Here is a 14,163-nt window from a genome sequence, read left to right on the forward strand (position 1 = left end):
ACAGCAGCTGGAGTAGTGAAGCTGCTGTAAGAGGTAATTTAGATTCGCGGCTACAGGGCAGGGAGATTTGTCGGCCGGGCCTGTTGTCGGTCGATCAGGGGACCTGACTGGCTGTGCACATTCTCTGGGGCGGACCGCCCCCTCCCCCCTCTTTCGTACGCCATTGCCTTCTCCCTACCTGCCCTGCCGCACACAGCCGACCGGAAGTCTTCCTGATGTCAGCGCTGACGTCAGAGGAAGGGAGGGCTTTGCTTAAGCCCTCCCTCCGACGTCAGCACTGACATCGGGAAGATTTCCGTTCGGCTGTGTGCTGCGACAGGGCAGGTAAGGAGAAGGAGACTACCCTCGCGGCTCGAGTGCACTGCGATCCAACCCCGCAGGAACCCCGCGACCCTCGGAGGCGTCCCCACAGGATCCCCGCGACCCTAGGGGGCGTCCCCACGGGATCCCCATGACCCTAGGGGGCGTCCCCACAGGATCCCCGTGACCCAAAGGGGGAACCCGCAGGATCCCCACGGGTCCCGCGGGATTCCCGTCATCCCCGTTCCCGTGCAGCTCTCTATTGTAAAGTTAAACAAGCCAGATTAGTGTAGATCCATCCTACACAGTCAATGCTAACAGAAAACCATGTCTTTCATACACACAGAATATAGAAACACCCTCACTCAGTATGGAACATGTAATCACAAACTAAAAATAGAAATAGAAATATATAGTTGTGTGTGAATTTTAGTACAGCATCGCTAGGTATCCATGATTAGGGTTCCTATTGGCACCTAACATAGGCATTGAATATAGAATCTAGGCCTCTTCCTAATCAGCACACTACCATAGATGTACCAATGCTTTTTCAGTGTGTAATTGATATTGTGCATGCAAATATATCGTTTGTTGTTTTGTTCTTTTTCATTTTTAAATGCCATTTTGGGTGGTTTATTTGTGTATGATGTTTTCCAATAGTACACACTGAATCATTTTCATGCATGTTGATAGCACTGTTCAGATAGCGACGCTGAGAATAATTTAGCGTGGCTGCTTGACATTTAGGTCCTTTTAAATACTGATTTGAGTGTGTTTTCTGTGCCTACTTTTATGCATGCCGGCGTATAGGACGACTGGGCGTATAAGACGACCCCCCAACTTTTAGTTAAAAAATAGAGTTTTGTGTTATACTCGCCGTATAAGACGACCCCTTCTTCCGCACACCTTCTCTACCGCCCCGGGTGCAGCACAGCCGGCCAGGTCCCCTTACTTTTGTGGCACTTCCCCGACCGACCGACAACAGCCCCGGTCCGACAAACCTCCCTGCCCTTAACCGCGAATCTAAATTACCTTCTTACAGCTGCTGTAAGAAGGTATTTAGATTCGCGGCTACAGGGCAGGGAGGATTGTCGGACCCGGGCTGTTATCGGTCGGTCGGGGAAGTGCCACAAAAGTAAGGGAACCTGGCCGGCTGTGCTGCAACCGGGGCGGGGCGGCCGCCCCTCTCTCTTGGTACCGCGAGGCTACTCTCCTTCTCCTTACCTGCCATGCCTGCAGCACAGAGCCGAACGGAAGTCTTCCCGACGTCAGCGCTGACGTCGGAGGGAGGGAGGGCTTTGTTTAAGCTTTGTTTAAGCCCTCCCTCCCCTCCGACGTCAGCGCTGACGTCGGGAAGACTTCCGTTCGGCTCTGTGCTGCAAGCAGAGAAGGTAGGGAGAAGAAGAGCCGCGCGACTGAGTACATCCAGCCCCGCAAGTAAGGGCATGTAAACTGTACCCGGCGTATAAGACGACCCCCGACTTTGGGGAGGATTTTAAGGTACTAAAAAGTCGTCTTATACGCCGGCAAATACGGTATATTTTATTTATTTATTTAAGAATATTTGGTATATTGAAGCAGCGTATAATACATAAATCTAAATCTATATATGCAAGAGAAAACTATAAAGAAAACAAGACATCAATTAAAATGTAAAAAGACAGACATGCTTACTCATTGATTACAAAATTACAGCTAACTGGCACGATAAGGTCTTTACAGAGAGCTAGTAATGGAGGGAGCCTAGGAGGCTCTGTTTCCCATCTCTGCAGGTCTTCTGATTTGGTAACATGACAACGACTGGACTGCCAGTTGCTCCAGTCTAGAGCCCATTTAGTACCATGGTGCTGTGCCCTGTTGAGCAGGGCAGGATTAATTTGTTGAGGGCCCCTAGGCACACAAGTACACTGGGCCCCTTGCCCCGCCCCACCCCACCATGCGCCCAGGCGGAAACAGGAAGCTGCTTCAGAGGGAAACTTTGAGCAAGCAGCATCGCTTGCACAATTACCGTTCCCGTTGCCTTTCTTACCCGCGTTGCTTGCTTGTCTTACTTTCCGTCGATGGGGGAGGGGGGGGGCTGTGTTGCCTATTGGGGTAGGGCCCGCGTTGCCGATCAGGGGGGCCCGCATTGCTGATCAATGCTGGAGGGGCCCATCACCATTTGGAGAAAACAATGTTGATGCCCTCCTTCATCGGGCCCCCCTGACCATTTTGGGCCCTAGGCATGTGCCTACTTGGCCTATTGGTTAATCCTGCCTTGCTGTTGAGTTGTTCTGGCTCTGCTGCATCAGATTGGCAGGAGCTGCCATACAGAACTACTTATTGGACGACTTATTCACCATTTCTGTTTTGGAATCTTTTTTTGTTTTCCTCTTTCAATTTTTCTTAAGCTGTTGGCCATTCTCGAAGCAAAAAACCTGAGATGATTTATGGGATGTTTTTTTAAAAAAAAACCGAGAATCACTCCTTTGATGTTGCAATTCTGTTTTCCTCATTAAAAAGGAGGTTTGCATTTTCCCATTACTGATACTGTGTGACCTGATGATGATGTTGTGTCCACAGGTCCACAGTATAGGCTTTCACAGCAGTGTCTTTCAGGACCACACAGGAAGGGTTTTTGGATTTACCTTACACCTTTATCTGTAATAGTACATGGCAAGTTACATGCAGGCATTTTCCTGTCCCTAGAGGGCTCATAATCTAAGTTTGTACATGTAGCAATGAAGGGTTAAATGAGTTGCACAAGATCCCAAGAAGGATTTGAACCAGGCTTATTCTTTGCTTGTTGTTCCTCTTCCACAAGTGGTAACAGTATAAACATCCCCACAGGAAAGCCTTGTCTATATCCACAATGAACATAAGAACATAAGAATTGCCGCTACTGGGTCAAACCAGTGGTCCATCGAGTCCAGCAATCCGCTCAAGCGGCGGCCCCCAGGTCAAAGACCAATGCTCTAAATGAGTCCAGCCTCACCTGCGTACGTTCCAGTTTAGCAGGAACTTGTCCAACTTTGTCTTGAATCCCTGGAGGGTGTTTTCCCCTATAACAGCTTCCGGAAGAGCGTTCCAGTTTTCTACCACTCTCTGGTTGAAGAAGAATTTCCTTATGTTTGTACGGAATCTATCCCCTTTCAACTTTAGAGAGTACCCTCTTGTTCTCCCTACCTTGGAGAGGGTGAACAATCTGTCTTTATCTAATAAGTCTATTCCCTTCAGTATTTGAATATTTCGATCATGTCCCCTCTTAGTTTCCTCTTTTCAAGGGAGAAGAGGCCCAGTTTCTTCAATCTCTCACTTTAAGGCAACTCCTCCAGCCCCCTTAACCATTTTAGTCGCTCTTAGTAATTGTACGCTGTACTCTGTCAGTGTGATCCTCACTCGGGCCCAGATTCTCAAAACTTTAACGCTGTCGCTAAACTGTTTTCCGGCGGTTTAGTACACAGTTTAGTGACGGATTATCAAAACAGATTATCTCCAGCTTTAGTGAGGTTTTTAGCAGTCTCCGACACTGACATGCAAATGGGCTCTTCAACATTGAAATGAGCCCTCCGGTGGATTCTTATAAAATGCTGAGCCATTTTCAAAAAGAGGCGTTGGCTTTTGACGATTAAAAAAGCTACTGGTCCAGGGGTGCTGGTCAGTGTCGGAGATTGCTAAAGCCTGTGTTATGATACAGAGGGAGAGATGCCCATCTCTCCGCTGCATCATAACATCCCTAACCCTCCTGGAGCAGGAGAGATGCTTACTCTTTCCTGCTGCACTAACCTCCGTGACCCGACCACCCTCCCCCCCAGAAGCAGGAGAGATGCCCACTCTCTCCTGCTGAACAACCCCCTCACTCGACTGACCTCCCCCCTCCCCCAGCAGCAGGAGAGATGCCCACTCTCTCCTGCTGCACTAACTACCTGCCATGACCAAAGTGACCCACCTCCCCATCTCCCCATCTCCGCCTCCCCCCTCTCCCTTACCTCAATTGAAGAGCTGAAGGGACCTGTACACCCTCATCGGAGCTGCTCCTGAGTCGTCTAAATACAAATTCCCCTCCACGGTGCATCTTGGGATGCACAGGGGTTGGGCCTGAGGCTCCGATTGGCCCAGGTTGTTTAAAGCCCCTCTTATGGGAGGGTCCTTAAACAACCTGGGCCAATCAGAGCCTCAGGCCCCTCCCCGGATGAATTGTGAAGGGTCCTAAGGCTCTGATTGGCACGTATACCCCATAGGAGGGGCCTTAGGCATCCGGGCCAATCAGAGCCATAGGACCCTTCCCAATGCATCCGGGGAAAGCCTGAGGCTCTGATTGGCCCAGGTGATAGGCACATGATTCCTAGAGATGCAAAGTTTATATAATCTAAAAGCGCTAATGGTTATTTTGTCTCATCCTGATACTCATAGGAATGTCTAACATTCAATAATTTGTGAATCCAGGGGTTCTTCCAAAGGGCATTTACATGTTGACCCTGGAAAAATGGCCCAGGAAGGAACCGGTTTGGAGTAGCAAGGGAATAATGCAGATCAAAATTGAGAAGAATTGGCAAAGTCAAGTGAAAGCTTCAGTAGTTGAATACAGCACGGGATCCAACATATAGGGCTCCTTTTACAAAGGTGCGTTAGGGCCTTAACGCGCGGAAGAGCATGCGCTAAAATGCCCTGCACGCTAGCCGCTACCGCCTCCTCTTGAGCAGGCAGTAGTTTTTTGGGTAGCGCATGCTAATCCGGTGCGTGCACTAAAAATGCTAGCGCACCTTTGTAAAAGGAGCCCATAGAGACTGAAGGTCACTGGGGAAAGATTAGAACAACAAGGGATGTCTAAGACCTGAAGTATACAATCTGATATACTGCTTACTGCAGTTGCCAATACTATGCCTTGTTTTCGTAACACCATCAATCTCTCAGTTCCATGAACATTAAAATTCACTTAACTTAAGGCAAAACCCAAAACCTAATATTGTTGACATACAAGCAACTCCTTCCATTAGAAATTTCTTGGGTGTTCAAGATTTTAGCAAAGCTGTAGCGTTTAGGAGAGATCTATAGGGAAAACAAAATAAATGCAGCTCTTTCAAAAGTTTGTCTATAAGTTCTGTCCTATTAAAATGATTTGGAAATTTAGATGGCTTTTTTGTGTCAAAATCCAGACCTCCTGCTTTTCATCTGGTTTTTGAGTTTCCTGAAGAGGGTATTTGCCAGAAGGAAACATGTACAGTATTAGCTAGGCATGCCTGGCATCTTCCCCTAATTGGGCTAATTAACACTGACATATATTTCAAAAGGACAAAATATCTTGATGACTAATGAGCAATCAGGGATGTTTTTGTTGGCTTTCATTGGTCTGTACCAATTGGCAGCATGTTGGAAAACTGCTCTGCATGAGCTGAGAGCTCCTGTTTGTAAGACCTACCCTGTAGCTTTTGAAATAGGGGTATAATGGAGCTCAAGAAGTCTGGATATCCTACTGGAATAAATCTCTTCATTTAACTGCTACATACACTGTCTACTGTATTTTCTTTCCTTGTAAAATTGCTGCCTAAGGTTCCATAAATTCTAAAATTCTTCTACTATTCTCAATTATTTCTCCCACATCAATAGAATCTCATTTACAGTTCTTCGATGTCTTAAATTTCCTGCTGATGTTCTTTAAAAACAAACTATGACTACTACTTCTAAAATCCTAACAGCGGAATCTGGATAGGCCCGCTCCCTAATTACACCCATTAACCTGTACCCCACCACCCTTTTTCTTCTAACAAAAACACACAAACTCCACTTAATGGTGAAAATTAGCCGCAGCCCTGTTTATTGGAAATCACACATTAATAAATATATAAACAGCATATTAACATGATAACACAAAATTCCTGAGCTACCTTAAACAAAGTCATGGCCCCCCACCCTACCATGCTAGCAAGGATCTGAGGGGTGGAATGTCCCCCACATGTCCCATTTTCCAGGGTCACCTGACCCACCAGGCACGGCTCCCAGCCGGCCCAGGGCTCATCCCCTGATGAGCCCAGCACAGCAGCCAGTAGCTCGGGATACCGTACAGAATCATCACTACTCTGCCCTCCTATCTGGGACCCATAGGGCAGGCGGGCAGGCAGGAAAGCTGCCTTGGAGGACCAGGTACGCCCTGAGTCCTCCCAAGCCCCAGCTTTTAACCCCCCCTCCTGACGCCCTCCTCAGCCGCGGCCCTCCAATGGCAGGTCTTCCCGACGGTGGGAAAGACCCGCCAGCCAATCTCCTGCCTCCTAACTTCCACAGCCGGCCCCACGCCTACGACAGGCTACCACGTGGGCCTCCCAGCTCCGTGTTAGGTTCGCCCATCGAGACGGGCTCTCGGGCTACCTATTACCTACATTTTCTACAAGAGCCATCAGTAAAGAAAAAACTGTCTGTGCAAATGATACTAATTAGCTTTACGTGGTTGAATAAACAGATCCAAATGAATTGTCAGTAGATGAGAAGAAAGGACAGGCTGATGAACACAGAAGGAAGATGGATAAATCTTTGGGTGGAAGACTTGATAATGAGCGATGGCAAGGATCTGCATTTTTACAACATTTCACACTGTTTCTGTTTTAGGGCATGCTAAAATTTGAGTGTGTACTAAAATGAATGCATGCTAAAATGAAATAGTGAACACTGAAATGTAATAGCACAAAACAAATAAAAAATGAAACAAAAGGAAATATTTTCTACCTGCTCACCTGTAATGAGTAGACATATTGATAGCTGATTGGCCAATAGTTTAAGTGACTTGGAGTATGAAGGGCACGGCAACATGGATTCATTAGAGGCAGGTCTTGTCAGACAAATTTTTATCAATTTCTTTGACTGGATGACCAGAGAATTGGCTAGAGGGAGAGCACTAAATGTGGTGTATTTAGATTTTAGCAAAGCCTTTGACAGTGTTCCACACTGACAGCTAATAAATAAATCGAGTACCTTCAGTATGGGACCCAAATTGATGGATTGGGTCAGGAACTGGTTGAGTGGAAGGTGACAGAGGATAGTAGTCAATGGAGATCGCTATGAGGAAAGGGATGTTACCAGTGGTGCGCCTCAAGTTTCAGTTCTTACGCCTTTTTAAAACATTTTTGTAAGTGATAATTCTGAAGTGCTGTCTAGTAAGATATGCCTCTTTGCAGATGATGCCAAAATCTGCAATAAAGTAGATATTCCTGATGGTGTAGATAATATGAGAAGGGACCTAACAAAGCTTGAGGAATGGCCTCGTATCTATGGATACAACTGTTAGGCGTGGCACACACATGCACATAAAACAAGCACAAACAGCAACTGGCAGCTCCAGATCTGCCAGAAAATTTTGCATGGTAAGAGGTGGGTAATTCCTGCTGTGCATTACAAGGAGTGTTCATTTTAATACTAATGAGCTCCTTGTAACGGATTCGCATAGGATTCTCAGTGACTGCTACTGCAATTGGTAAAAGCTCCTCCCCCTCCCCGAGCACCCTTTTATAGGGTTACCAGATATCCGGATTTCCACAGGCATGTCTTCCTTTTAAGGACATGTCCAGGGGTTTGGATGGCTTTTCAAACCTGGCACTTTGTCCGGGTTTTGAAAAACTTCTAAGAAATCGCCGTCGGGCCTGATGAGAGCAGGCAGCTGGGGTGGGGCTGAGGCAGGTTTGGGGGCGGGACTGGGGCATAATGGGTTGGGGATGGGTGGAACTGAGTGGGCCTGGGGGGCGGATCTAGGGGTTCGGATTTTCCAACGGAAAATCTGGTAACCCTACCCTTTTGTGCTCTTGAAGCTGAGTTACCTTCCAATTAACATTGGCTGCAACCAGTCTTACTTTTATAGTAAGCTTTTGAGCATTGGGGCCTAAAATGGTGTCAGGTCAAAAGCGTGCCGGGACAAAGGTGCGCGCAGACAATTGAGCGCAGCGCGGAGGTGCGCGCCGCAGAAAATTACTGTTTTTAGGGCTCCGACGGGGGAGGGCGTGGGGGGGAACCCCCCGCACTTTACTTAATAGAGATCGCGCCGCGTTTTGGGGGCGTGGTGGGGGGTTTGGGGTGTTATAACCCCCCCACATTTTACTGAAAACTTCACTTTTTCCCTGTTTTTAGGGAAAAAGTTAAGTTTACAGTAAAATGTGGAGGGTTACAACCCCCCAAACCCCCCACAACGCCGGCGCGATCTCTATTAAGTAAACTGGGGGGGCTCCCCAACAAAACCCCCCGTCGGAGCCCCTAAAAACTGTAATTTTCTTTGCCGCGCACCTCCGTCTTGCGTTCAGTTGTCGGCGCACGCCTTTGTCTTTCGCGGGGTTGTCTATGAACCGCCTAAAATTGCTGCCACAGTTATTTTACGGTGCAGAAAAATGATGAGGCTTTTTAAGACCAATGAGTGATAAAGGGTCGTTTAAGTCAGCAATAGTTTATGGAGTGGAGAAATGGTTAGAGCAGCTACCTCAGCCCCCTGAGGTTGTCGTGAGTTCAGTCTCCACTGCAGCTCCTTGCGACTCTGGGCAAGTCACTTAACACTTCATTGCCCCAGGTACAAAATAAGTACCTGTCTAAAATATATAAACTGCTTTGATTGTATATCAAGTCCCATCCCCCTTACCCTATCTCCAAAAGTGATTTAGATGACCACATATTGCTTGCCATTGACGGCTGAGGCCTTTTCCCTCCTTGTGGAAAATTGCAGCATTATAGAAGGGGTGCTTTTTGGGGGTTTTAAAAAATCTTTCAATTTAATCTTTTGGATAAACATTCCACAGAGCATTTTACACCTACGATTTAACTTACACAAGTTATTTTTCCCTATGTTAATTATTTTCTGACTAGGAGCAGTAGGGATCTAAAGCCTTTGCCAAAACTATGCAAGTGAACTGATTTATGGGTTTTTTGCCCTTTTGCCTCCCTACTTAAGTCTGGTCCACAGGGCATATGCACTTGATTTTTTGTGGCACAGTACAGGCAGATACATCGGGAATAGACCCTGACTTAAGGCCGACCAGTTATTAAAATTACCACAAAATCAACATTGTTAAATAGTGTCTGGAAAATGCATTAAATTAAACAGACTTCTTCCGTACTGGCCTCTCCCTGTCTGATGGCCTGTAAGGAATGGTAGAATAACAGCTTAGGGCCCAGAAAGAGTTTAAAAGCTCACTCTGGTATGAACATCTTTTTGCAGTGCCGACGTCATTGTACAGAACTGTATATACTGTATAAAGGCTGGGTTGTAGGAAATGGTGCAGGGTCGGGGAGGCCAGAGTCAGAGCGCCCCAGGTAAAGGAGGCCTTTGACCAGAGACTCTTCAGGGGGACCAGATCCTTGAAGTTCCCCCACCCACCTCTAAAGCTGGGCGGCAGGAGCAATACCCACTTGCTCCTGCCTTCTTCCAAAATAGCGGCTCTTAACCCCTAGTGATTTGTTCAGTTGTGCCACAAGGGGATAGTCTGCCAAATAAAGGCTAAACTGGTATCTGATTTACACAGTAATAAGCTGTTTTGCATGCATTTACATGCTCTGCATCCCATTACTAAGCATCCTGTGGTAACTTATATTAACATGTGTCAGGGGTTCCTGAACTTGACCTGGGGGGAACATCAGCCAATCAGGTTTTCAGGATATCCACAATGAATATTCATGAGTTAGATCTGCATGCACTGTTATAGAGTATCTGAATGGTAAAAGCTAGAACAGGGGTTCTCAACACAATGCTTTGAGATACATCTGGCTAGTCAGGTTTTCAGGATACCCACAATAAATATGCATAAGATAAGCTTGCACATACTACCTCCATTCTGTGCAGATATATCTCATGCATATTCATTGTGAGTAGTCTGAAAATCCGACTTACTAGGTGTGTCTGGAGGACTGGGTTGAGATTGAGAATCCCTGGGCTAGAGCAATTATATTCCCTGGTACAGAGAATGTTTTAGCAGAAAGGAAGTTGTAGTGTTTGTATTCTGCCAGAAGGAGGCAATGAGAGTCCTTATATAAGTAGACTCTCAAGCAACCGGCAAAAAAAAAACCCCTCCCCTGAGATTACCTTCACTACTACCTTCTACTCCAAAACCCCACCCCGAGGCCATCATCGCTGCTATCCTCCACTGCAAACTGCCCCACCAGGCCACCAGTGCAGCTCTTCTTCCTTCATGCCCAAGTTGATTGGTGCTGCTGTCCACCTCCTTCCCCACTGACCAGCACCGTGCTTGCCATATGCATGCTGGTGCTGAAAGAACCTGACCCCAATGTTCTATGCTGGGCCTCTGTGGGGCCTTGAGCTGTTCATGCTCAAGGCCTTCCGATTCCCACCCTCTCTGAGATTCTCAGAGAGGGCGGGAGCTGAAAGGCCTTGAGCATGTGCAAATGCTCAAGGCCCTGCAGCGGTCCAGCATACAGCATCAGTGTCAGGCTCTTTCACTACCAGCGCTTGTATGGTAAGGACAGTGTCAGTCAGTGGGGGAGGAGGTGGACAGCAGTGCTGATCATCTTAGGCGTGAAGGGAGGATAGCAGCGCCGGTGGCCTTGGGGGGGGTGGGGGGGTTTGTAGTGGAGGATAGCAGCGCTGGTGGTCTCGGGAGTGGGGGGGGGGGGGTTTAGAGTTGGTAGTAGCAGCGCAGGTGGCCTTGGGGGAGGGGAGTTTGCAGTGGGAGGACAGCAACCTATTTTTAATTGTAACTCTTAAGCAACCAGAAACTACATTTATCCGGCATGGTGGGTGTTAGTTAGACTGAGAGTCTACTGTATTGGTAGATTTTGTTCTAGCTAGAGCTTCCCTGGTAGAAAGAGTGAAAGTGAAGTGCTAAGCTCTCAAGTGGACTGGAGAAGATGCTGATGAGCTGGGAGAATCCTGTCTCTCTGGCTTCCCCATTACCTCAGAGAAACCAGGAAGAAGTTTGAGAAGCCATAGTGCTTCTCTCCTGTTGTATAACCAGCAGCAAAGCAGGACTCTCCAGGCTGAGATCTGCTTCCAGTGCAGCAGAAATCATCAGAGGCTTTGGTTCAAGGAGGGTCTTAGGGGTATTTCATTTCATTTGCATCTTTACATTTGACCTAGCTGAAGGTTCGTTCATAAGCAGGTATCTTTAGAGTTTGTAACACTGGAGCACTGACTGTGGAAAGTTCCCAGCAGTGATAATGAAGAAAATAATAAAGGAATGCCGAGGCAGGAAAGTTCAAAGCTCTTTTGCGCAGGGTATCTCCTAGAAAGAAATGTGGCGAGGATTGGTGTAGGTGCTGAGATGGTAGAAACAAAAGTTCTTCCCGTTCACACTCAAACATCCCTTCAAGCTGAGTCGCAGTCGCAGTTTCAGGTAGGAGCCACTTGGGGGACAATGGGAGCTCTGTTCACGGAGGAGCTCTGTTTCACTGTTTTCCTGATGGAGGGCACACCTTCACCCTGCTGAAAACTAAGCTTTTGAAGGAGAGCAGGAAGCTTTTAGAAACTTAACTTTACAGCTAAACTTTCCAGACCACACAGGAAGAGGCTACCATTTGTGAAACTATGGACATTTTCATTTAATATTTTTAGATTAAAAAAGTTTCCAAGAATTAATAATACAAATGTGCATGAAATATGATGTCAAAATCTTTCCCATTGTGTCAGCGTCCTTTATACTCACATCTGAAGCTCATTTGGGATAGTCACTGAAGGGGAGGGGGGGGGGGGGTGTATTGCGAGACAGCATAAACATTGGCATAGAATCTGTAAATAAGTTACAAGACCAAGTGAATGTTCAAAGTGAGTTGTCTTTATGAGATATTAGCCGGTACGGTTTCCATGCTCCTTCCTCCCCAATTCTCTCCCTGGCTGTGCAAGCAAAGTCAGAGCTAAAAATAAAAATCCCTCTAAAGGTCAATCCTGATTTATTCCCAGAAATATCTCATTTGCGTAATCTGTTTGAGGCGAAATGCATCGTACAGTGAAGCGGAGGATTATAAAAAGAACTCTGCTTGATTTTTTTCCATGGGGTCTGCCCAATAGTTTTGCAGGTTAATATCTGCTGACGAGCAGGAGACCTGGCCTTGATTTCCATGAATGCTGCTGAAGTAGCACTCACACATTCTCTTTCTCCCAGAGCATCTGTGTGCAGAATATTAACCCCATGTCATTTTTTAAACTTTGCTTTTGAATGCATTCTGGGACTTGTTGTCCTGATATTCTGTTGAAAAGAAGAGAACTACAAACCTGAGGCCCTATAGGATGAGAGTTAACATGGTCATTGTAGCGCTGAATTCAATGTCTGACCCTTGGTCAGGGCAGGATTAACCAGTAGGCATGTGCCTAGGGCCCGAAATGGTCAGGGGGGCCCGATGAAGGAGGGCATCAACATTGTTTTTTCCAAATGGCAATGGGCCCCTCCAGCATCGATTGGCAACGCGGGCCCCCCCATCGACGGAAAGTAAGACAAGCAAGCAACGCGGCTAAGAAAGGCAAGAGGAACTGTAATTGTGCAAGCGCTACTGCTTGCCCAAAGCTTCCCTCTGACGCAGCTTCCTGTTTCCGCCTGGGCGCATGAAGGGGTGGGGCGGGGCAGAGGGCCCAGTGTACGTGTGTGTCTAGGGGCCATCGACAAATTAATCCTGCCCTGCCCTTGGTCAATAAGCCTTTAAATGCACGTCTTGTACGTAGTGTCTTATTTGTTTGCTTTTCAAGTTTCCATAAAGGTGGTTAGGAAGCCTCCCCTAGGCTTGTGTAGTTTTCTTCATTAGAACTGTCTCACCAATTGGAAGATCATCTCCTTCATCCTAATTAGCACCAACATAGATGACCAGTGAGGGGGTAATTTTATAACTACCTGTACTTTCACTTTGAAAATTATCCCAGGAGAAGGACCTGCACACATCTCATTCTGTCAAATTCTGTGGCTACTTTTTGGGAGGGAAAATACCACTGGAAGGGCAATTCTATAGCTAGGTGCATCTAGTAAGCACCCTTTGTGTGCGTAACTGCATGTAAAATTAGAACTTGTGTTTACAAGCATTCTAAATGCTATTATGTAATAGGTACCTAACTATTATAGTGTGTAACTGAAAGGAGTGTATGTGTGGGTGGAGCTCCCATTAATGCACTTAGAGCCATATTCTCCATATCTGTCGCTTATAAAATCAGCACTGACTAGTATAATGCTAACCACAATTCCTTAAAAGTTACGCACACCTTACAGAGTCGCTCTTAGTGCCAGCCCATCGCGTATTTTTAGGCGCACCCATTTAGGCTAGCTAAAACCAGGCCTAAATGCCTGCCCCTCCAAGTTGCGCACAGACCAGGCGCATTCCAGAACAATACGCATAACTTGTAGGAATGTCCCCCGATCCACCCCTGGCCAAGCCCCTTTTTCAAACTCATGCACTGCATCTGGCACTTACTTTTTACAGAATTGTGCTTTCTGAGTTGAGCGCATAACTTTTAATTGGTTACAGTTACAGTTATTTTATGTGATATACCGCCATTTCATTAACCAAAAAAGGTCATATCAAAGTGGTGTACAATAAATAAAACCAATGAGCTATATTTAAAATAAAACATAACAAGGGAAATGTACGCAGAGCAATTTACCAGACTAGACACAAAAGGTGGGCAGAAAAGATGGGCAGAAAAGGTTTACAATATCTTAAGGGAAAAATAAGCAGGATAGGAACAAGAGGGTGGGATATGGAAAGAATAGGAAGTAATTACCAATTATTGGCACTGATTAGGCTATTTAAGTTGTGTGCACACATCGGCTATATGCACCAATGTGCATGCAGAACCTTAAGTGCCATATACAGAATTTGGGGGTTAACCTATAGAATTCTGTAGGTCATTTGCACTCTTGTCACATTTAGTCACTTACAGTTGCTCCAGGACTATGGCTGGTAAAACTGCGTGTGCCTACATGTAAG

The sequence above is a fragment of the Geotrypetes seraphini genome, chromosome 11, assembly GCF_902459505.1.
Source record: "Geotrypetes seraphini chromosome 11, aGeoSer1.1, whole genome shotgun sequence".
In the NCBI taxonomy this organism is placed as follows: Eukaryota; Metazoa; Chordata; class Amphibia; order Gymnophiona; family Dermophiidae; genus Geotrypetes; species Geotrypetes seraphini.